This window comes from Globicephala melas, chromosome 6 (genome assembly GCF_963455315.2).
Source record: "Globicephala melas chromosome 6, mGloMel1.2, whole genome shotgun sequence".
In the NCBI taxonomy this organism is placed as follows: domain Eukaryota; kingdom Metazoa; phylum Chordata; class Mammalia; order Artiodactyla; family Delphinidae; genus Globicephala; species Globicephala melas.
The window spans coordinates 43,839,338-43,862,322 of record NC_083319.1 but is presented as its reverse complement, the minus strand read 5'-3'; the positions used below and the strand labels follow the sequence as shown (position 1 = coordinate 43,862,322).

The 22,985-nt window shown below is 43.5% G+C and overlaps 1 protein-coding gene across 7 annotated transcripts in view; it reads left to right on the top strand.

The window, feature by feature from the left end:
- Positions 1-2,725: 2,725 nt before the first annotated feature.
- The window catches only part of GCNT1 (glucosaminyl (N-acetyl) transferase 1), a 196,904-nt gene continuing 176,644 nt past the window's right edge, over positions 2,726-22,985 (top strand). For all 7 annotated transcript variants that reach the window (XR_004043683.2, XR_009564305.1, XR_009564306.1 and 4 more), the window contains exons 1-2: positions 2,726-2,854; positions 3,679-3,798. The gene's annotated coding sequence lies outside the window, so the exon portion shown is untranslated. The remainder of the gene's footprint in view (positions 2,855-3,678; positions 3,799-22,985) is intronic.

The window sequence follows — 22,985 nt, the reverse complement described above, 5'->3', positions numbered from 1 at the left end:
CGCAGTCCAGACACATTTCATGGGCTCAGTAGCCACGTGTGGCTAGTGGCTACCACATTAGACAATACAACTGTTGAGTTTACGCCAAAGAGTAGAATTGCTGGGTTATGAGATCTGCACATTTTATTTCTCTTTTTTTAAGACACAAATGTTTAATGATATGAGTAGATAACTCAAGGGCAAGCAAATTTGATCAGCCCTTTAGAAATTAAAGAGTAGTATTGTAAGCATACGGGAGGAAAATTTTTCCTTCTCCCCTTCTAGGTTCTTTGGCAGGCATAATAATTTAATTGACACAAGACATTAACAGGAGAAAAACAAACAAAAGTTTATAACACGTATACATGGGAAAGGCCCAGTAAAATTGAGTAATTTCCCCAACTGGTGCAAGTCCTCACCTTAAATACCATCTTCAGCTAAAGACAAAAGAAGATGGGTGGAGTAGGGGGACAGTCACTTTGAGCAGTTATCAAAAAACAAAAACAAAAACAACACAAGAACACACAGTAAACAAAAGGAACATTGTGCTGCATTGATAAGAGTTTTAGAGGTTTGGTCTTCCCCCCCTCTTCCTAGTAGAGGGAGGAAGATACCCTCACAAAGGGTGATTTCCCTTATATATAAACATATCTTTACAAAAGGGTAACTTTTACAGTACTTGGTTTCCAGAGCTTCTCTTGTGTCTCAGTTTCTTAAAAATAACCAGTTTAAAATGATCCTGTGCTCAAGAGGCATATTTTGGGGCGGCATATTCTGCTCCCCTAAATAGGAATACTAAGTATTGACAATTAAAAACAAACTTAAAATATTCTTGATGTAAGCACAGTAAGAAAAAAACTGGTCAAGTGACGATGGAGGAAACCTGTTTAGTCTAGTGGAAAGAAGTGACAGGCTTAGTTTCAAACAGTGAATTAATAAAATTTATGAATTTAATTTCATAATGCAGTATTAAGGTTTTAGCACAATTGACTTCACAATGGCTTTACTTAAGGAATTAAAAAATATAATTCTGTCCTTTAGTAAAAAAGGTCATCTGGATTAGCAATAGATTGAAAAAAAAATTGTAATTACTTTTTTTCTAGTTCTGACCAAAATGTAAATTCTGTGTATATTTGCAGAAGATATTTTGGGTTCATACTTTTGTTTCCATGATAAAAATATAAACCACGCTTAAAAGAGGTTCATGGGGCTTCCCTGGTGGCGCAGTGGTTGAGAGTCCGCCTGCCGATGCAGGGGACACAGGTTCGTGCCCCTGTCCGGGAAAATCCCACATGCCGCGGAGCGGCTGGGCCCGTGAGCCATGGCCGCTGAGCCTGCGCATCCGGAGCCTGTGCTCTGCAATGGGAGAGGCCAAAACAGTGAGAAGGCCCGCGTACCGCAAAAAAAAAAAAGAAAGATGAAAGCAAGATGTTCCAAGATTATCACTGGAGGAGGAATCTCCTCAGGGAACAGTCAAGATTTACCTTCCCCCAGGAATATTTCACTAGTGACTCTGCCATTGTCAGTACAGCTGGCCTGCAGGGTCCTGGTTCGCCCAGCAACACTCTGGCACAGAGGTGGGAGCTGAGTCCAGAGCACTCCTCCCAGAATATTCCAGTCTAGAAGAGAAAAGGCCAGGTGTTCATAAAAGAGACAGGTGGGTTAACTTGAAACCTGTGTGCTGTTAAGTGTGGCTAATTTATGCTCCACTTACTGGGCACTGTCATCCTCTGCTTTGTGTGGACATGTCTATACAGCTAACCCTGTCCCTAGGACATCTAATCTCATCAAGACCAAAGCCCAAGAAGATGAGCCTCAGATACTCAGTGCTTCCCGGCCCTGCTCTCTGTGTTCATGCGTCTCCCCTGAGCAATGACCTCCTTTCCTTAGAATGGTGGACACCAGGCAAGCCTCCTGTTACAGGGAAGCCCATCCACTAACAAGGTCTCAGCTTTACCCTACAGTTCCAGCAGGGCCCTGTGGGCAGGGAAGTGACTGTGTATTCAGTTAGTTCCTTCATTTTTTTCAGTACGTATGTGTTGAATGAATAAGTGATACGAAGATAAGTAAGAACCTGTTCTGCGCTCCAGGAGTTAAAAATTCAACGGAAGAAAACACGTACACAATATTCCTCTTGCTGCAAGGGAGATTGTGCGGACTTTTATAATTGACACAATGCTACGGGCAGTGAGGGCAGGAGAGAGGTGCTTTCTACCTTGCATAGTATTGAGGATTGTTCCACAATTTAATTTCAGTTTTCATGTGAAAATACACACGCATGTAATGAGTTTTTTAAAATGCTAAATTTAGTATGCAAAGTTCATCAGCGGAAATAAACTACACGGTCACCTCTAAACTTTAACATGATGTAAAGAGGCTTGGCATTAATTTGTTTTCTTTTTCGTTATAAAACCTATTTTTATTTTTAAAATCAGAGAAGACAGCGCTTCCCGCGTTTCCTGCCTCCGAGGAAGGAGGTATAAAAGACTCCACTCACGTGCCCAGTCCTTATGCGGTTCTCCCAACTAAGAACCCGTGCCAACCTGAGGAAGCAGAGAGAGAAAGCACGCGGAGTCCAGCCCTCCGCCCAGACCACGGAAACGCCCTGAGGATGTGCTGACCTCTGCCGGGTGGCCAGCGGCGCCTGCAAGAGCAGAGATGGGCGAGGCGGGCGAGGCGGGCGAGGCCATGGGCGGGGCCTAGAGGGGCGGGCCGAGGGGCGTGGCGCGCGGGCGCGCGGGTGGGTGGCCCGAAGCCGCGCGGCGAGGTCTTCCAGCGCCACCGGCGCAGCCCAGCGCAGCGTAAAGCCAGGCGAGGAGAGTACCCGCGCGGCCCAGCACCTTCCAGCGTCCTCGGGACCAGGCGCTCGCTGCTGGTAAGTAACTCCCTACCAGGTCCCTGCTCGGCTGCCTGGCTGCAGGGGAGGAAAGGGGAAGGATGGGCTGAAGGGAGGGAGCAGGCTCTTAGCCAGGACCCCGCTGCCTCGAGCCAGGTCAGCTCCGCCGGGGAAGAGGAAGCGTAGCCGGGGCAGGAGAAAGAGGACGCGCGGTGGGAATCGGTTTCGAGCTTGTGCGCCCGGGGCCGGGGATGGTGCAGGGCGCCCTGCCTCGACCCTACTCTTCCGTCCGGTCAGGGGAGCCTGGGGCTAGGACTCTGGTGCCCAGTGTCACCTGGAAGCCACTTTTTCTGGTCTCTTTCCCCCTGGTCCACGTAGCGAGTTGGAGCTTAGGAATCGGAGTTGGCGGCTGCGGGCTTGGATAGTCTGGGAGCGAACATTACTAATCGTTGTTGTCCCTTCGGGCCAGAGGCTTTAACTTCATTTAATCCTAACTGTAGCTCTGCGGAGAGGCATTTATTACCCCCATTCTACTGATAAAGAAGCCTAAGCCAGGATAATAAGTGACTTACCCTGGGGCCAAGTACTGGAAAAGAGACGCTACTCAAGGGCTCTGAAGCCCTCACGCGTCTCCCCATCTTCCTGTTCCCTCTCTATCCTTCACGCCAAGTCTAGGAAACGCGCGCTGCTGAGTCTGTGATGAAACAGGTGATTCTTCTTAAACTCATTCTACTCCCTTCCTAGGTTTCTTTTTGGTTTTGTGTTGTTAGCACCCAATTTCTGATTTAAATATTTCCAATTTTTGTTTATTAGCTTTTAAGGTGGAAGAAGCTCTCGCTCACAGCTCTTTTCCCCCCTTGCAGCCCTTTCTCTGGACGCCGAGCAAAACACAGGCACCCCTGCCTGCTGCACACTTCTCATCTTTCCCGTTGGATGAGGTCACTTGTACGTCCAGCCTCGGCCTTAGGGCTGCCCAGGTGGAGGTGAGTCTTGTATCACCTGGCATCCTGCACACCCTTGGCTTTATTTCTTTTTAGACAGAAGGGAGTCTTCATTTTAGAATTAGTAGGACAAGAGGCAAACTGGGAAGATATACAGTGTTCAGAGAAAGCACGGTCTGCATTTGGTGAGGGGTAGGTGAGGCGTGGGGTCAGGGACTTGCGTGCCCCTCTCTTTAAGAGCTGTTCTGAAAGGCAGATTTGTTTTATAAAGGGGAGGAGGAGGGCTGAATGGTTGTTAAAGATCAGTGTAAATTACCTGCTAGGAACCCAGGCGGTTCCAAACAAGCCCCCCCACCCCCACCCGCCATAGGATTTGGTAACAGATTTCAGTTAGGGCAAGAAGGAAATGCAGGCTCTGTGGCTCTCTGCTGTTGCTTAATGGATTTTTTGCAGGCCTTCAGGATGGTCGTTCTGGGAAGATTTTGAGTTCTCAGAAATGGCTAACTCCTCTATGTTTAAAAACAATATAATATACGGCGAATTTACGTTTACTCAGTTTTATTGATAGATGAAAGAAGTTTTGTTTGTTTGTTTGTTTTCCCCGTTTCATGGTGAGGGTTTAAAGGTTCCTGTCAGCTCCTCTGCCTTTGCTTCAGCCTGGCCTTGGAAAGAACCTTCTCAGCCTTGGCGCTGAGTATGTACTGGATTCCGTTCTTCATTAATTATAGTTCATTCTTGATTAATTATAGGACTGCTTCAAGTCACTAGTTACTTCTTTTCCATTTGCAATTTAGTCACTTAACACTAAGGAAAATGTTTTTCTTGAGAACTATCAACTATCTACAAAATGAAATCAACAAATTTACAGGCACCAAACAAGTAATGTGTGGGGAGAGCTAAATGGACCTTGATTGGTCCCAGATGACCTGCAGAGGACCTGCCAACACCTGGGTGGGTATTGGCCATTTCCTCCCTGTAACTGTGTAGGAATTCTGGTCCAGTGTGACCAGAGCTCCCCCACCCAATAACTGAAAAATCTTTGTTAAAAAATATGTAAAAAGGGATTTTAAATATTGGCTCTTCTTTTTTCTTTTTTAAAACACAAGAAATCAAATCAAATTTGGTTCATGCTGCATCATCTGTTTTCAGATCTCTTAGAAACTGCTATACCTGGTGATCACATTCTCAAGTGAATGAAAAATTCCGACCTATGATGTATATATATTGTACATTTTTCATGAAATGAGGCGGTAGGAAACAAATTAATACTATTGAAAATCATCTCTTCCGAATCTCAGTTTCTCTTTTCTATGAAGTGTACATTAGTGTAGCTGCATTGAGGAACGTAGTCTTTTTGGGGCCAACCAAGGAATTTTGTTACTGTTTATTCATGGTTCTAGCTCAGGATGTCAGATGCCTTACTCCCTGCCTTAAAAAGGGAGTTCCCAAATGACTAATTTTATAAATCTGGTCTTTCTCCTGGGGCCTGTCTGTACTTTTAACCACAATGGCTTTGACACAGGAGGCATGGTTTCAGGTTGTCCTATGTCCTTTTGCCTATCTGTAGCAAACGCATGTATGGTTAGACCAGAGTTTCTCAACTTTGGTACTTTTGACATTTTTGGCCAGATAATTTCCTGTTGGGATTGTCTTCTGCATTGTAAGATGTGTAGCAGTGTCCTTGGCTTGACTCACTGGATGCCACCAGTCCCCTCCATCTAGGTTTTTTTTTAAAAAATTAATTAATTAATTAATTTGGCTGCGACAGGTCTTAGTTGCGGCACGCGAGCTCTTTGTTGTGGTGCGTGGGCTTCTCTCTAGTTTTGGCGCTCTGGCTCTAGAGCACAGGGGCTTAGTAGTTGCGGCGTGTGGGCTTAGTTTCCCCCGTGGCACATGGGATCTTAGTTCCCCAACCAGGGATCAAACCCGGGTCCTCTGCATTGGAAGGCAGAGTCTTAACCACTGGATCGCCAGGGAAGTCCCCCCTCCGTCTAGTTGTAACAACCAAAAATGTCTCCAGACATTGCCAAATGTCCCCTGGGGAACAGAGTCACCAAGTTGAGAAAAACATGCACCAATAGTTAAAATGCTCTAGATGTTTATTAACTAAACTGTATACTAAACACAGTTAACTTTAAACTTCTAATGACTAGAGAAGCTATTGGTAAAGTTTAAACATCTGACATTTAAAATATTTTTATAATAAAGATGACTAAACCAGTGTTCTTCGTGAATGGCCATGTGTATTCTGCCAGGTTTTATCGCCAAAGAAATCTCAAGTGTTTGACGCAGCTGTTAAATTTCTAAAGTTTAAAATGTGGAAGCTAAAAAGGAGTTATACAGCAGTTTTCATTTTTCTCTTTTCAGTGTGCTTATTGTCTTTCAGATTTTTTTAAGGTATGATGGAGTATCAGTGGACCATGGTTACTGATTTGAAAAAATTGACACAATCCCTAATTTTAGAACAAAAAACAAAAACTTTTAAGCAAAAATTTTAAAAGAGACTCAGTCTAAATCATGTTCAGAGTAGAATTTAGTTTTAAAAGAAATGTAAAACTTTTTGCCTAACAGCAGTAAATAGGACAACCATGTGTTTCTGTAGTCTAATATCCTAATTTTATGAAAGAGAACACTAAGTAATATATGATATTGCTTATCAGAAGAAAAAATGTCCTGCAAGTATAATCCTCTCTTTTTAGACCTTGGGAGGTTGAAAACATTGCCCTGGTTATAAACGATGCATCTTCAGAGAAATCAGACTAATTTGTAAGACTCAGGACTGGCTACATAATTTGTGGGGCCCCTTGTTAAAATATTATGAAGAGGGCTTCCCTGGTGGCGCAGTGGTTGAGAGTCCGCCTGCCGATGCAGGGGACACGGGTTCGTGCCCCGGTCTGGGAAGATCCCACATGCCACGGTGCGGCTAGGCCCGTGAGCCATGGCCGCTGAGCCTGCGCGTCCGGAGCCTGTGCTCCGCAATGGGAGAGGCCACAACAGTGAGAGGCCCGCCTACCGCAAAAAAAAAAAAAAAAAAAAAAAAAATTATGAAGAATTTCAGGGTGGCGACAGACAGCTGAGCGTTAAGCAAAGTTCAGGGTCCTGTGCAACAGCACACAGGAAACTGGCCTTGGTAAAACTCTGTCCGAAGCTCAAAAGAGGATTGTGGTCACAAATGCAAATCCAGAGAAGTGTTCCTGCTGCCATGAAGCACCCAGAATTTCTGATTCTTGGATTGTCCAAATATTTTCAATCGGGAGTCTATGTGTATTTGATAATCAGTGCGCTAAATTTACTAAGAACTTCCTCCCATGATTACTTTTTCTTTTGCTAAAGAGGGAGCCAGATAGTTTGCAAGGGGCCTGGGTACCTGCACCTGTTTACTCACTGAACAAATATTTACTGAGCACCTGTTGGATGCCAGGCATTGTCAGCTCTGGGGCTACAGCTGTGAATGGGATAGAGGGTCCCTGCCTTTATGAACCATTTAGTCTAGTGGGTTGTCGGGGGGCAGGCGGCTGACTAGCACGTAGTCACACAGGCAATCACAGTCATAAATGGTACTTGAGAAAAGCACAGATGTCCAGAGAACATTTAACCTGGGGACCTAGACTAGTTTAGGGGAGGGGATTACTCAGGGTAGGTCCACCTAAAAAGAGACATTTAAAATGAGGCCTTAAAAACGAGAAGGAAGTAGTCAGGTGAGTCAGGGTTTAAAGTTCCAGGCTGAAATGGTTGAGACCGAGGAAGGAACGTGGCTTGGGATGAGGCCTCTTGGGTCATTTTTTGGACTTCGGACTTTAATGAAAAGGTAGGGGGGTGCTTCCCTGGTGGCGCAGTGGTTGAGAGTCCATCTGCTGATGCAGGGGACACGGGTTCGTGCCCCGGTTTGGGAGGATCCCACATGCCGCAGAGCGGCTGGGCCCGTGAGCCGTGGCCGCTGAGCCTGCGCGTATGGAGCCTGTGCTCCGCAACGGGAGAGGCCACAACAGTGAGAGGCCTGCGTACCGCAAAACAAACAAACAAACAAACAAAAAACAAAAAAAACACTTGAACAACACCGTTTGGAGAGCTTCTAGGTAGCTGCACAGATCAAGGTGCTGAGCAGGGGCAGCCTGCCAGGAGGAGTAGCCAGGAAGCTCGGTGCCCGTCCCCCCATACCTTGCCCTATGTATCTCTTCCTTTTGGGTGTTCCTGAGTTGTGTGCTTTCTAATAAACTGTAGTAGTAAGTAAAGTGTTTTCTGGAATCCTAGCTGTGCTAGCAAATTTTTGAACCTGGGGTTGGGGTGTCATGAGAAACGCTGAATTCACGGAACCCCCAAATTTATAATTTGCCTGGGCACCCCATTTGCAGCTGATGACTGAAGTGCGGGCAGTCTTGTGGGACTGAGCCCTTAATCTCTGGGGTCTGGGCTGACTCCAGCTAGTTTGTGACAGAATTGAACTGAATGGTTGAGTACCCAGTTGGTGTCAGAATTGGTGGGTGTCAGGAGGAAAAAACCCCGCATTTGGTGTCAGAAGTGTTGTAAAAACCAGCTCAGCCCCACGTACCTGAAATAGCCTCTTACTACCTTTTCTTCAAATCATTTCCCACCTTTCACCTTACGCTTGATGACTAAAGGCATTAATGCTCACCTGAGAGTTTATTTTGATGGACATCAAGGCCCCCGGGGTGGGGGTGGGGCTTCTGGAGGGAAAGGGTCTTCCCAGGCTCCCTCCTCAATGCGCAGGTACACGTCCAAGTTCTCAATGTTAACTCTACATTAGGAACACTTGGGAGCTTTTAAAATTCCTGCCACTCAGGTGAAACTCCAGACCAATTCCATCGAATTTCAGGGAGGGGGATCGGTATTCTTGGAAAGCTCCCCGATAGTTCCAACATGTGTACAGCCAAGGTTGAGAGCCACTCCCTCGGCTACCAGACCATTTAAAGCCATTCTGCCCCCTTGAGCTGCAGCCAATTACCTGGAATTTACTGTATTTGCCTACTGTGTATGAACAATTAGGTTGAGACCATTATGAACGAAATAGATTGGCATCCAAAGCGGGAGGCGAATGACGATTCTATCGGGGTGTTGAAGGAAAGTATGAGACCTTCTATTTATAATTTTGTAAATATTTAAGAAGGAAACCAAGCTGTCTTACCAGTTAAAGTCTGTGTTGCCAGTGGTGCCTTCTGGATCTGCTATTCTGTGCGAGGAGTGTGATCTCCTAAGGAGGAGGCTGGGATTCCTCGCCCAGGTGGGGCCCTCCTCACCTCACCCTTAAGCACATTGTGAAGTGTTGCAATTTGCCAGTGACAGCGTATCATTGAGTTATGTAGTTGTTTTATCAACACAAAGGCTTTAAATTGCAGCATCTCTTAAACGGTGAACTGAGACTTAGCCGGTGAAACTGAGACTTAGCCGTGAGTTGGTTACAGGTGTCCTGAGATTTGATTCTCAGCCACGGGAGCTGAAGTTGAGCATTCGCCTCGTTGGATGTGTGTCAGGGCATGAGAGAATTGTAGCTTCAGGTGGTAGATGCTTTACCATCCTTTATAATGCTCTGGGGAGGGAGCGTGACCGTCTTCGCACCACTCAGCATCCCTGGTTCTCTTCCCGGCACCCACCTAAGAGCGGTTGAGTTTACAGGTGTTTGCATCTTTTTTTTAACAAAAGACAAGGTTTCCAGATTTGCTGCCCTTTCCCAGTTTTGCTGTGCCTGTCAGTAGTTGCAGCTACTTTGTAGAGCAGGAACAATCCAAGATAAGTGTGAAATGCTCACAAGGAGAGGGAGAGTGACTGCTTTTCAGAAGAAATTTATGCTACAGAGGCATTTGGAAATAACCATTTGGAAAATGTTTGCATTAGGATGTGAACATGTTGCCAAGAAATATGGTAGATTTGTGAGTTATCAAAACTCTCCCCTTCCCAAAAGAAAAAACTTTTTATTTTATTTATTTATTTATTTAAAAATTAATTAATTAATTTTTATTTTTGGCTGAGTTGGGTCTTTGTTGCTGTGCTGCGCACGGGCTTTCTCTAGTTGTGGCGAGCGGGGCTACTCTTCGTTGTGGTGCGCGGGCTTCTCATTGCGGTGGCTTCTCTTGTTGAGGAGCATGGGCTCTAGGCCCATGGGCTCAGCCGCTGTGGCTCGCAGGGGCTTAGTTGATCTGCCGCATGTGGGATCTACCCGGACCAGGGCTCGAACCCGTGTCCCCTGCATTGGCAGGCGGATTCTTAACCACCGCGCAACCGGGGAAGCCCTTATTTTTATTTTTACATTTTTGGCCACACCACACAGCATGTGGGATCTTAGTTCCCAGACCAGGGATCGAACCCGTGCCCCCGGCAGTGGAAGCACAGAGTCTCAACCACTGGACCTCCAGGGAAGTCCCAGAAAAAGCTTTTAAAAACTTGGAAACAGAATTGTCTACCTGTTAAAATGTTTTAGGTGAAGAATATCAGTAAGTTTTGAATCTATTTGTTGAATTTATAAAAATGTGACACCTGAGACTAATTTGCAAGAAGGCCTGATTGAAACCAGTTGAATCTCATCAAGGAGCTTTTTATAATTAATCAATAGACAGAAAAGTATCAAGATTTGGGAAGCAGAACTAAGTGTGTTCTGCTGTTTTTCCAGTGTATCCGTGCCACCCCAGACAGCCATTAAAGCAAAATGTTACAGGACACTGAGCTTGGAAGCCGTCATTCAAGCGCTGGATTGCAAAGTAATTGGGGGTTTTCAAAAATAATGAAGCATATTTAGTATATTGCTTTCATTACAAATATTAATAAAAATTTGTAGTGAGCAAGAACTTTTGTGCCCTAAGTGATTAAGCTAATAGGTTTTATTTCCTCTTGCTCCACCTTTTTGTTTTGTAATGCATATCATTTAAGGTACATATGTACAGTAGTACATGTAAGTTTTAAAGAAATATACATATATTGAAGGTAATTGAAGCTTTTACTCTTAGTGTTTGTAGTAAAAATTTTGCCAGCTTATCATTAAAAACTGTGAGTCAAACTGCTGTCTCTCCACACACACACACACACACACACACACGTATGCTTTCCTTGTAAACTTTAATCTAAAACTGCCTCTTCCCCATGACATGCTCCTGTAGCTCACTTAGTGGAAAATAAAATTGCTATTAGAGTAAAAATAAGTGCTCATACTCTGGAAGGAATTGAATGCTGTGCCTTGTTTCCCTTGAAATGTGTACATTAAACTTCCTTTAAACAAGCCACTTTGAACACTTTAAAAAACAAGCACAAAAAGTCACGGAACTTCAAGAAATCTTGTCGTCAGCCCTTTGCTTTGGGACAGGTAAATGCTTTAAGTCATGTGGCTTCCCTTTCTTTCATTCACTAGCCACGTCATTGCTGTTGTCCGTGCACCCAGACAAGCCAGTTTGGGTATTTTTGGCAAGCAGAGATTGGTGGAGGGCTGCAGTTCTCTGGGCAGGTGAAGGTTAGAAAGCCAGTCCAGGTCAGCTGTGTCCTGTCTTGGGGCTCTGACTGCCTCTCCAGCAAAAGGTTGACTTGAGGCACAGGGTGTCAGACATTCCAGCAGGATTCAGCTGACCATCATGTTGCAGTCAAGTAATCACGAATTTTCTGGAATCAGCAGCTGGACCCAGGAATGCTCCCAGGGCACCATCCCAGGCTATTCGACTTGCCAGGCTTATGTGTCCTTTGGATGTAAGCGCAGGACATGCCTCTAGAATATCCCTAATCCATCCACATAGACAGAGCATCCTGATCTCATCTTTGTCCACTCTTTTCTCAAATGCCATGTTAATCAAAGTCATTAGCTTCACCCAGGAAGATCCAGTTCTAACACTCCTGCTAATTAACAAAACCTCTGGTTTGCAGTGAAAATACCTGAAGCACTCGTAGTAGCTGCCACTAGAGTGCAGCTGTCCCAGGAATGTGTTCCTGTTTAGGGCTTTTGACCTCTCTAGCTCCCAGATATAGATGAAAACCACATTTACATCTTACTGGCTCTGCTCAAGTATTTTAAAAGTACACTATAGTCAACCTAACAATATTGCGTTGATTGCCTTTTATCAGAGAACTTGCAAGTTCCCTGAAAAAATAGGCATGGCTATAAAAATACAAGATTTTCAGGACTTCCCTGGCGGTCCAGTGATTAAGACTCCACGCTCCCAATGCAGGGGAACCCTGGTTGGGGAACTAAGATCCTGCATGCCGCACAGCCCGGCCAAAAAGGGGAAAAAAAAAATACAAGATTTTCAAACACATGCACAAATCAAAATGAGTGCGTTTGAACAGCTTGTTTAGCATCCATGAAACCAAGCAGGACCCTGTGGAGCCCTCCCAAGTACAAAGGCTTTCTAGGCCCCACCACTTCTTGCCTGTAGGGAAAGGATTTTAGCCTCCTAGACCTTCCCTGAGTTCCAAAGGTCAGATTTAAATAGTTACTACTTAGAGGCGGGAGGGAATGCAGAAACAAAGGAAAGGCAGTCAAGGAACGATTAGTGCAGCCATCAGTCAGGGCCCTGGTTTCTCCTGAAGGGATCTCTGATCTCTTTTACGGGAACTAAGGCCCCCCACCCAGGTGGAGGGGGTAACTTCAGGTGCATGGGCCCCAGACTGGTTGGAACCAGAAGGCTGATGATTGAGATTGTTGGAACACCACCCTGTTGCCTCACCACCAACCAATCAGAGGAAGGGCACACACCCTGCAGACCTCCCCCCAACAAAGTTTGCCTAAAAAAAACTGTTTCCCCAAAACCGTCGAGGAGTTAGGGGTTTTTTAAGCATTGGCAGCCCCGGACTCCTTGTAAATAAAGGCTGCATTTTCTTTCACCATAACCCAGTGTCAGTAGATTGGCTTTACTGTGCACAGATGTGTGGACCGAAGTTTGGTTCTGTAACATCCTTAGATGTTTCTGGTTATTTTGAGGATTAGCTTCTGTGCTAAATTGGACCCATTAGGAAAAGGACCAGTGTTTGATGGTAGATGTGATTTTGGAACGTGGTAAAAAGTCAGCCTTACAAGGTAGATTGATCATACTCAGTAATACCATTTTGGGGAGGTGGGGTAGGGAGGTTAAAAATAAAGTGTAAGTGTAAGAAAATAATACATTAGATTTCTTGTTTGACTCATATAGAGATTTTTTTTCTTTCTTTTTTTGGTTATGAAATTTGACCTGTATTGAAAGGGGATGGAAGAAAAGAAAAGCGATGTTTGATGGCCATTAACCACACAGGAATCAGATTTCTCATTTGGGTTTCTGCGGGCCCGGCCCTTCCAATCTCCCCCGGCCCCATTCCCCTCCCCCACCAAATTGAGTTGAGGCAAAGCAGTAGAGTGTAAAAACGCACATTCTGACAGGGTGAAGTTCAGGGTGAACCCTCAGCCTTTACACTCACCGTTGACCCTTAGAAAAGTCACTTGTGCCCCTGGGCCTCAGCTTCTTCGTGAGTTAAAGAGGAGAGGGGCTTGGGACTAGCTGGATTTTTTTCCTTATGGTTGTAATCTGCTGCTCTAAAATGTGTTCTTGGTCAAATTTGAGAAATTCTGAATACCATGCCCCTTGTACCTGTCTTTAAATATTCATGGTGAGCATTACCATCTTGAGAGCTATTAGAAGGAAGAAGCCCGGGAGTACAGCATCTTGTCCAACTTTGTTTCTGACCACATTTCTCATAACTTATTGGACCACAGGATCCACCTGACCCCCACAACCTAGTAACTGCCCACCAGAGCTGGTGTTTCTAGCAGGACTAGATGCATTCTCAAGTTTCTTTCAGCTCTACAATGGATGCATTGTTTCCAAAATAGCTTTTTACTGTATTGACCAAGCCTATAATTTCCCGCAGAAGGCTCAGCAAATAACTTTTGTGTGAACTCTTTGAGATCAGGGAGATGCATTATTGGTGATTGTATTTTTCCCCTAGAACCTATATGATAGGTTTTGTTTAATAGCTTTTTGTACAACACACTGTTTTGTATAATAGCTGCTTGTGTGGAATTAAGTGTATTCAGGTATTTGTCAATAAAATTGAGATACAGTTTCTTATTTGGGGGAGGTGTCTGAAAAAAGTTACCCTTAGATACGAATTAAAGATTTGAACAATGTCCAGCTGACGAAATATAAACAATAATAATGAATAAATTGCTAATGTTCATTGAACGCTCATTAGGTATCAAGTATAGTGTAAGTACATTACAGGTTGGCTCACTTATTCTGTATAAAAACTAATGTATGGGGCTTCCCTGGTGGCGCAGTGGTTGAGAGTCCGCCTGCCGATGCAGGGAACACGGGTTCGTGCCCCGGTCCGGGAAGATCCCAAATGCTGTGGAGCGGCTGGGCCCGTGAGCCATGGCCGCTGAGCCTGCGCGTCCGGAGCCTGTGCTCCGCAACTGGAGAGGCCACAGCAGTGAGAGGCCCGCGTACCGCAAAAAAAAAAAAAAAACCCCAAAACCCTAATGTATGTATGATCCTTAACCCAATTAAATTGCTTAAAATTATTATTATTGTTATTTTTTGACATCTTTATTGGAGTATAATTGCTTTACAATGGTGTGTTAGTTTCTGCTGTATAACAAAGTGAATCAGCTATACGTATACATATATCCCCATATCCCCTCCCTCTTGCGCCTCCCTCCCACCCTCCCTATCCCACCCCTCTAGGTGGTCACAAAGCACCGAGCTGATCTCCCTGTGCTATGAGGCTGCTTCCGACTAGCTATCTCTTTTACATTTGGGAGTCTATATATGTCCATGCCACTCTCTCACTTCGTCCCAGCTTAGCCTCCCCCCACCTGACCCCGTGTCTTCAAGTCCATTCTCTACGTCTGCGTCTTTATTCCTGTCCTGCCCCTAGGTTCATGAGAATCATTTTTTTTAGATTCCATATATATGCATTAGCATATGGTATTTGTTTTTCTCATTCTGACTTACTTCACTCTGTTTGACAGACTGTAGGTCCATTCACCTCACTACAAATAACTCAGTTTCGTTTCTTTTTATGGCTGAGTAATATTCCATTGTATATATGTGCCACATCTTCTTTATCCATTCATCTGTCAGTGGACACTTAGGTTGCTTCCATGTCCTGGCTATTGTAAATAGAGCTGCAGTGAACATTGTGGTACATGACTCTCTTTGAATTATGCTTTTTGCAGGGTATATGCCCAGTAGTGGGATTGCTGGGTCGTATGGTAGTTCTATTTTTACTTTTTTTTTTTTTTTTGCGGTACGAGGGCCTCTCCCGTTGCGGAGCACAGGCTCCGGACGGGCAGGCTCAGCGGCCATGGCTCATGGGCCGAGCCGCTCTGCAGCATGTGGGATCTTCCCGGACTGGAGCACGAACCTGTGTCCCCTGCATCGGCAGGCGGACTCTCAACCACTGCGCCACCAGGGAAGCCCTATTTTTACTTTTTTAAGGAACCTCCATAGTGTTCTCCATAGTGGCTATATCAATTTACATTCCCACCAACACTGCAAGAGGGTTCCCTTTTCTCCACACCCTCTGCAGCATTTATTGTTTCTAGATTTTTTTTTTTTTTTTTTTTTTGCGGTACGCGGGCCTCTCACTGTTGTGGCCTCTCCTGTTGCGGAGCACAGGCTCCGGATGTGCAGGCTCAACGGCCATGGCTCATGGGCCCAGCCGCTCCGTGGCATGTGGAATCTTCCCGGACAGGGGCATGAACCTGTGTCCCCTGCATCAGCAGGCGGACTCTCAACCACTGTGCCACCAGGGAAGCCCTGTTTGTAGATTTTTTGATGGTGGCCATTCTGACTGGTGTGAGGTGATAGCTCACTGTAGTTTTGATTTGCATTTCTCTAATGACTAGTGATGTTGAGCATTCTTTCATGTGTTTGTTGGCAATCTGTATATCTTCTTTAGAGAAATGTCTATTTAGGTCTTCTGCCCATTTTTGGATTGGATTGTTTGTTTTTTTGATATTGAGCTCATGAGCTGCTTGTAAATTTTGGAGATTAATCCTTTGTCAGTTGCTTCATTTGCAAATATTTTCTACCATTCTGAGGGTTGCCTTTTCGTCTTGTTTATAGTTTCCTTTGCTGTGCAAAAGCTGTTAAGTTTCATTAAGTCCCATTTGTTTATTTTTGTTTTTATTTCCATTTCTCTGGGAGGTGGGTCAGAGAGGATCTTGCTGTGATTTATGTCACAGAGTGTTCTGCCTATGTTTTCCTCTAAGAGTTTGATAGTGTCTGGCCTTACATTTAGGTCTTTAATACATTTTGAGTTTATTTTTGTGTATGGTGTTAGGGACTGTTCTAATTTCATTCTTTTACATGTAGTTGTCCAGTTTTCCCAGCACCACTTATTGAAGAGGCTGTCTTTTCTCCATTGTATATTCTTCCCTCCTTTATCAAAAATAAGGTGACCATATGTGCGTGGGTTTATCTCTGGGCTTTCTATCCTGTCCCATTGATCTATATTTCTGTTTTTGTGCGAGTACCATACCATACTGTCTGGATTATTGTAGCTTTGTAGTATAGTCTGAAGTCAGGGAGCCTCATTCCTCCAGCTCCGTTTTTCTTTCTCAGGATTGCTTTGGCTAATCAGGGTCTTTTGTGTCTCCATACAAATTTTAAGATTTTTTGTTCTAGTTCTGTGAAAAATGCCATTGGTAGTTTGACAGGGATTGCACTGAATCTGTAGATTGCTTTGGGTAGTATCGTCATTTTCACAGTGTTGATTCTTCCAATCCAAGAACATGGTATATCTCTCCATCTGTTGGTATCATCTTTAATTTCTTTCATCAGTGTCTTTTTTTTTTTTTTTTCGTATGCGGGCCTCTCACTGCTGTGGCCTCTCCCGTTACGGAGCGCAGGCTCAGCGGCCATGGCTCACAGTCCCAGCCGCTCCGCAGCATGTGGGATCTTCCTGGACTGGGGCATGAACCCGTGTCCCCTGCAACGGCAGGCGGACTCTCAACCACTGCGCCACCAGGGAAGCCCTCATCAGTGTCTTATAGTTTTCTGCGAACAGGTCTTTTGACTCCTTAGGTAGGTTTATTCCTAGGTATTTTTTTCTTTTTGTTGCAATGGTAAATGGGAGTGTTTCCTTAATTTCTGTTTCAGATTTTTCATTAGTGTATAGGAATGCAAGAGATTTCTGTGCATTAATTTTGTATCCTGCTACTTTACCAAATTCATTGATTAGCTCTAGTAGTTTTCTGGTAGCATCTTTAGGATTCTCTATGTATGGTATCATGTCATCTGCAGACAGTGACAGCTTTACTTCTTCTTTTCCGATTTGGATTCCTTTTATTTGCCTTTTTTCTCTGATTGCTGTGGCTAAAACTTCCAAAACTATGTTGAATAATATTGGTGAGAGTGGGCAACCTTGTCTTGTTCTTGATTTTAGAGGATATGGTTTCAGTTTTTCACCATTGAGAACAATGTTGGCTGTGGGTTTGTCGTATATGGCCTTTATTATGTTGAGATGAGTTCCTTCTATGCCTATTTTCTGTAGGGTTTTTATCATAAATGGGTGTTGAATTTTGTCGAAAGCTTTTTCTGCATCTGTTGAGATGATCATATGGTTTTTATTCTTCAGTTTCTTAATGTGGTGTATCACATTGATTGATTTGCATATATTGAAGAATCCTTGCATTCCTGGGATAAACCCCGCTTGATCATGGTGTATGATCCTTTTAATGCGCTGTTGGGTTCTGTTTGCTAGTATTTTCTTGACGAGTTTTGCATCTATGTTCATCAGTGATATTGGCCTGTAGTTTTCATTCTTTGTGACATCTTTATCTGGTTTTGGTATCATGGTGATGGTGGCCTCGTAGAATGAGTTTGGGAGTGTTTTCCCTCTGCTATATTTTGGAAGAGTTTGAGAAGGATAGGTGTTAGCTCTTTGCTAAATGTTTGATAGAATTTGCCTGTGAAGCCATCTGGTCCTGGGCTTTTGTTTGTTGGAAGATTTTTAATCACAGTTTCAATTTCAGTGCGTGTGATTGATTGGTCTGTTTACATTTTCTATTTCTTCTTGCTTCAGTCTCGGAAGGTTGTGCTTTTCTAAGAATTTGTCCATTTCTTCCAGGTTGTCTGTTTTATTGGCATATAGTTGCTTGTAGTAATCTCTCAGGGTCCTTTGTGTTTATGCTGTGTCAGTTGTTACTTGTCCTTTTTCATTTCTAATTCTATTGATTTGAGTCTTCTTTTTATTTCTTGATGAGTCTGGGTAACGGTATATCAATTTTGTTTATCTTTTCAAAGGACCAGCTTTTGTTCTGTTGGTCTTTGCTATTGTTTCCTTCATTTCTTTTTCGTTTATATCTGATCTGATCTTTATGATTCCTTTCCTCCTGCTAACTTTGGAGGTTTTTTATTCTTCTTTCTCTAATTGCTTTAGGTGTAATGTTAGGTTGTTTATTTGGGATATTTTGTTTCTTAAGGTAGGATTGTATTGCTATAAAGTTCCCTCTTAGAACTGCTTTTGCTGCATCCCATAGGTTTTGGGTCGTTGTGTTTTCATTGTCATTTGTTTCTAGGTATTTTTTGGTTTCCTCTTTGATTTCTTCAGTGATCTCTTGGTTATGAAGTAGTCTATTGTTTAGCTTCCATGTGTTTGTATTGTTTACCGATATTTTCCTGTATTTGATATCTAGTCTCATAGAATTGTGGTTAGAAAAGATAGTTGATATGTTTTCAATTTTCTTAAATTTGCCAAGGCTTGATTTGTGACCCGAGATATGATCTATCCTGGAGGATGTTCCGTGAGCACTTGAGAAGAAAGTGAATTCAGTTGTTCTTGGATAGAATGTCCTATAAAGATCAATTAAGTCCATCTTGTTTAATGTATCATTTAAAGCTTGTGTTTCCTTATTTATTTTCATTTTGGATGATCTGTCCATGGGTGAAAGTGGGGTGTTAAAGTCTCCTACTATGATTGTGTTCCTGTCAGTTTTGCCTTTTATGGCTGTTAGCATTTGCCTTATGTATTGAGGTGCTCCTATGTTGGCTGCATAAATATTTACAATTGTTATATCTTCTTCTTGGATTGGTCCCTTGATCATTATGTAGTATCCTTCTTTGTCTCTTGTAGGAGTCTTTATTTTAAAGTTTATTTTGTCTGATATGAGAATTGCTACTCCAGCTTTCTTTTGATTTCCATTTGCATGAAATGTCTTTTTCCATCCCCTCACTTTCAGTCTGTATGTGTCCCTAGGTCTGAAGTGGGTCTCTTGTAGACAGCATATATATGGGTCTTGTTTTTGTATCCATTCAGCCAGTCTGTGTCTTTTGGTTGGAGCATTTAATCCATTTACATTTAAGGTAATTATCGATATGTATGTTCCTATTACCATTTTCTTAATTGTTTTGCGTTTGTTATTGTAGGTGTTTTCTTTCTTTTGTGTTTCCTGTCTAGAGAAGTTCTTTTAGCATTTGTTGTAAAGCTGGTTTGGTGGTGCTGAATTCTCTTAGCTTTTGCTTGTCTGTAAAGATTTTAATTTCTCTGTCAAATCTGAATGAGGTCCTTACTGGGTACAATAATCTTGGTTGTAGGTTTTTCCCTTTCATCACTTTAAGTATGTCCTGCCACTTCCTTCTGGCTTGCAGAGTTTCTGTGGAAAGATCAGCTGTTAACCTTATGGGGATTCCCTTATATGCTATTTGTTGTTTTCCCTTGCTGCTTTTAATATTTTTTCTTTGTATTTAATTTTTGATAGTTTGATTAATATGTGTATTGCCGTGTTTCTCCTTAGATTATCCTATATAGGACTCTCTGTGCTCCCTGGAGTTTATTAACTATTTCCTTTCCCATATTAAGGAAGTTTTCAACTATAATCTCTTCAAATATTTTCTCAGTCCCTTTCTTTTTCTCTTCTTTTTCTGGGACCCATATAATTCAAATGTTGTTGTGTTTAATGTTGTCCCAGAGGTCTCTGAGACTGTTCTCCATTCTTTTCATTCTTTTTTCTTTATTCTGCTCTGCAGTAGTTATTTCCACTATTTTATCTTCCAGGTCACTTATCCGTTCTTCTGCCTCAGTTATTCTGCTATTGATTCCTTCTAGAAAATTTTAAGTTTCACTTATTGTGTTGTTCATCATTGTTTGTATACTCTTTAGTTCTTCTAGGTCCTTGTTAAACATTTCTTGTATTTTCTCCATTCTGTTTCCAAGATTTTGGATCATCTTTACTAGCATTACTCTGAATTCTTTTTCAGGTAGACTGCCTATTTCCTCTTCATTTGTTTGGTCTGGTGGGTTTTTACCTTGCTCCTTCATGTGCTGTGTGTTTCTCTGTCTTACTTTGCTTTACTTACTGTGTTTGGGGCTCCTTTTTGCAGGCTGCAGGTTCATAGTTCTCCTTGTTTTTGATGTCTGTCCCCATTGAGTAAGGTTGGTTCAGTGGCTTGTGTAGGCTTCCTGGTGGAGGGGACTGGTGCCTGTATTCTGGTGGATGAGGCTGGATCTTGTCTTTCTGGTGGGCAGGACCGTGTCTGGTGGTGTGTTTTGGGGTGTCTGTGACCTTATTATGATTTTAGGCAGCCTCTCTGCTAATGGGTGGGGTTGTCTTCCTGCTACTTGTTTGACATGGGGTGTTCTGCACTGTAGCTTGCTGTTCATTGAGTGGAGCTGGGTCTTGGCATTGAGATGGAGATCTCTGGGAGAGCTTTCGCCATTTGATATTATGTGGAGCTGGGAGGTCTCTGGTGGATTAGTGACCTGAACTCTGCTCTTCTACTTCAGAGGCGCAGGCCTGACATCCGACCATAGCACCAAAGCCCTTTCAGCCACACGGCTGAGAAGAAAAAGGAGAAAAAAAGAAAGAAAGAAAGAAAAATAAAGTAAAATAATTAAAATAGAAAATAATTATTAAAAATAAAAAAATTAAAATGCAATAAAAAAAAGAAAAGAGAGAAAACACATCCACCAATGATAACAAGCACTAAAAAGTATACTAAAAAAAATAAAAAATGGACAGAACCCTAGGACAAATGGTAAAAGCAAAGCTATACAGACAAAGTCACACACAGAAGCATACACATACACACTCACAAAAAGAGAAAAAGTGAAAAAAAAAAATATCGTTGCTCCCAAAGTCCACCTACTCAATTTAGGATGATTCCTTATCTATTCAGGTATTCCACAGATGCAGGGTACAAGTTGACTGAGGAGATTTAATCCACTGCTCCTGAGGCTGGTGGGAGAAATTTCCCTTTCTCTTCTTTGTTCGCACAACTCCTGGGGTTCAGCTTTGGATTTGGACCCGCCTCTGCATGTAGGACGCCCTCTGGAGTCTGTTCTTCACCCAGACAGTATGGAGTTAAAGGCACGGCTGATTATGGGGCTCTGGCTCACTGAGGCCGGGGGGAGGGAGGGGTACAGTGGCGGCAGAGGCTGGCGTGACGTTGCACCAGCCTGAGACACACCGTGTGTTCTCCCGGGGAAGTTGTCCCTGGATAACGGGACCCTGGCAGTGGCGGGCTGCACGGGCTCCTGGGAGGGGTGATGTGGATAGTGACCTGGGCTTGCACACAGGGTTCCTGGTGGCTGCAGCCCCAGCCTTAGCGTCTCATGCCTATCTCTGTGGTCTGTGCTGATAGCCGGGGCTCGCGCCTGTCTCTGGAGCTTGTTTAGGCGGTGCTCTGAATCCCCTCTCCTCGCGCACCTGAAACAATGCTCTCTTGCCTCTTAGGCAGTTACAGACGTTTTCCCAGACTACCTCCCGGCTAGCTGTGGCGCACTAGCCCCCTTCAGGCTGTGTTCACGCAGCCAACCCCAGTCCTCTCCCTGCGATCCGACCTCCGAAGCCCAAGCCTCAACTCCCAGCCCCCGCCCGCCCGGGCTGGTGAGTGCTGGTCGGTACCGATCCTCTATGCGGGAATCTCTCTGCTTTGCCCTCTGTGTCCCCGTTGCTGTGCTCTCCTCCGTGGCTGCGAAGCTCCCCCCCTGCCCCCCACTCCCGCCCCGTCTCTGCCAGTGAAGGGATCTTCCTAGTGTGTGGAAACTTTTCCTCCTTCACAGCTCCCTCCCCTCGTGCAGGTCCCGTCCCTATTCTTTTGTCTCTGTTTGTTCTTTTTTCTTTTGCCCTACGCAGGTACGCAGGTATGTGGGGAGTTACTTGCCTTTTGGGAGGTCTGAGGTCTTCAGCCAGCGTTCAGTAGGTGTTCTGTAGGAGTTGTTCCACATGTAGATGTATTTCTGATATATTTGTGGGGAGGAAGGTGGTCTCCACGTCTTACTCCTCCACCGTCTTGAAGGTCTCCAAATTGTTATTATTTTAACCAGCAAAGAAGCTGAAACTTGGAGAGTTAAGGCCTTATGAAAGCATGAGTTGGTGGATGATGGTGTCCAGTTTTTGAACTGGGTAGTCTGGCTTTAGAGTTGAAATCATTGCTACCAGACTCTCCTTCCTCTCACATGTAAGCATACTGGAGAAAATATTGAGCCACTAGTAATCAAAGAAATAGAAGATGAAATCTCTCTGATGTATCATTTTACAGTTGTAATAGGTCAATAATAATTACACACGATATGAATAGGTAACACATAGTTAAGATAATTATAGAGTAAATGTACAGAAAATGATACTGAGATATTAGGGTACTCAGATATTTACTCAGTATAAGTAAGTACTATAGTCCATTTGAAAGGCAGTCAAGAGCCATAGAAATTTATAGATTTTGATCCAAGAGTCCTCCTGGAATTCCAAGGAAAAGCAAAGATACGAGTTTATTCAAACATGTCCATACCTCATGTTTATATCAGTATAATTTGGAAATACCCTTTACTATCCAGCCACAAGGCACACACTAATTGGGGCAGAAACAATGAAGACATTTTGATATCCATTTAAATGAAAAAAGCAGAATAGAAAACTGAATCCCAGCTGCTATCACATCTGAGTACAAATGTAAAACAGTCGTGCCCCTGGATAGGCATCAGAAAGGAACATGTAAATGACGTGTAGCTGGACTGAGACTGTAAACAGCTTTTTGTTTGTTCAGAAATTATTGTTACCGTCATGCTTTGCAGACCTGTCAGTATTTAACTGGAGCTTATGTTGGAGCACTGGGGCCATTTTATCTCAATTTACAATTAAAAACAATTCCTGAAGTGAAAATTAAAAATTCAAGTATTACAAAAGTGAATAAATACCTCTCTCCCCCGCCTCCCCAGACTAAAAGATGATCACTAAATGGTTTTGGATATATGCCTCTCATATTTTTCCAGTGCACATTTATGATATGTTTGGAGGCTTGTTTTTTTAATGGGTTTATTTT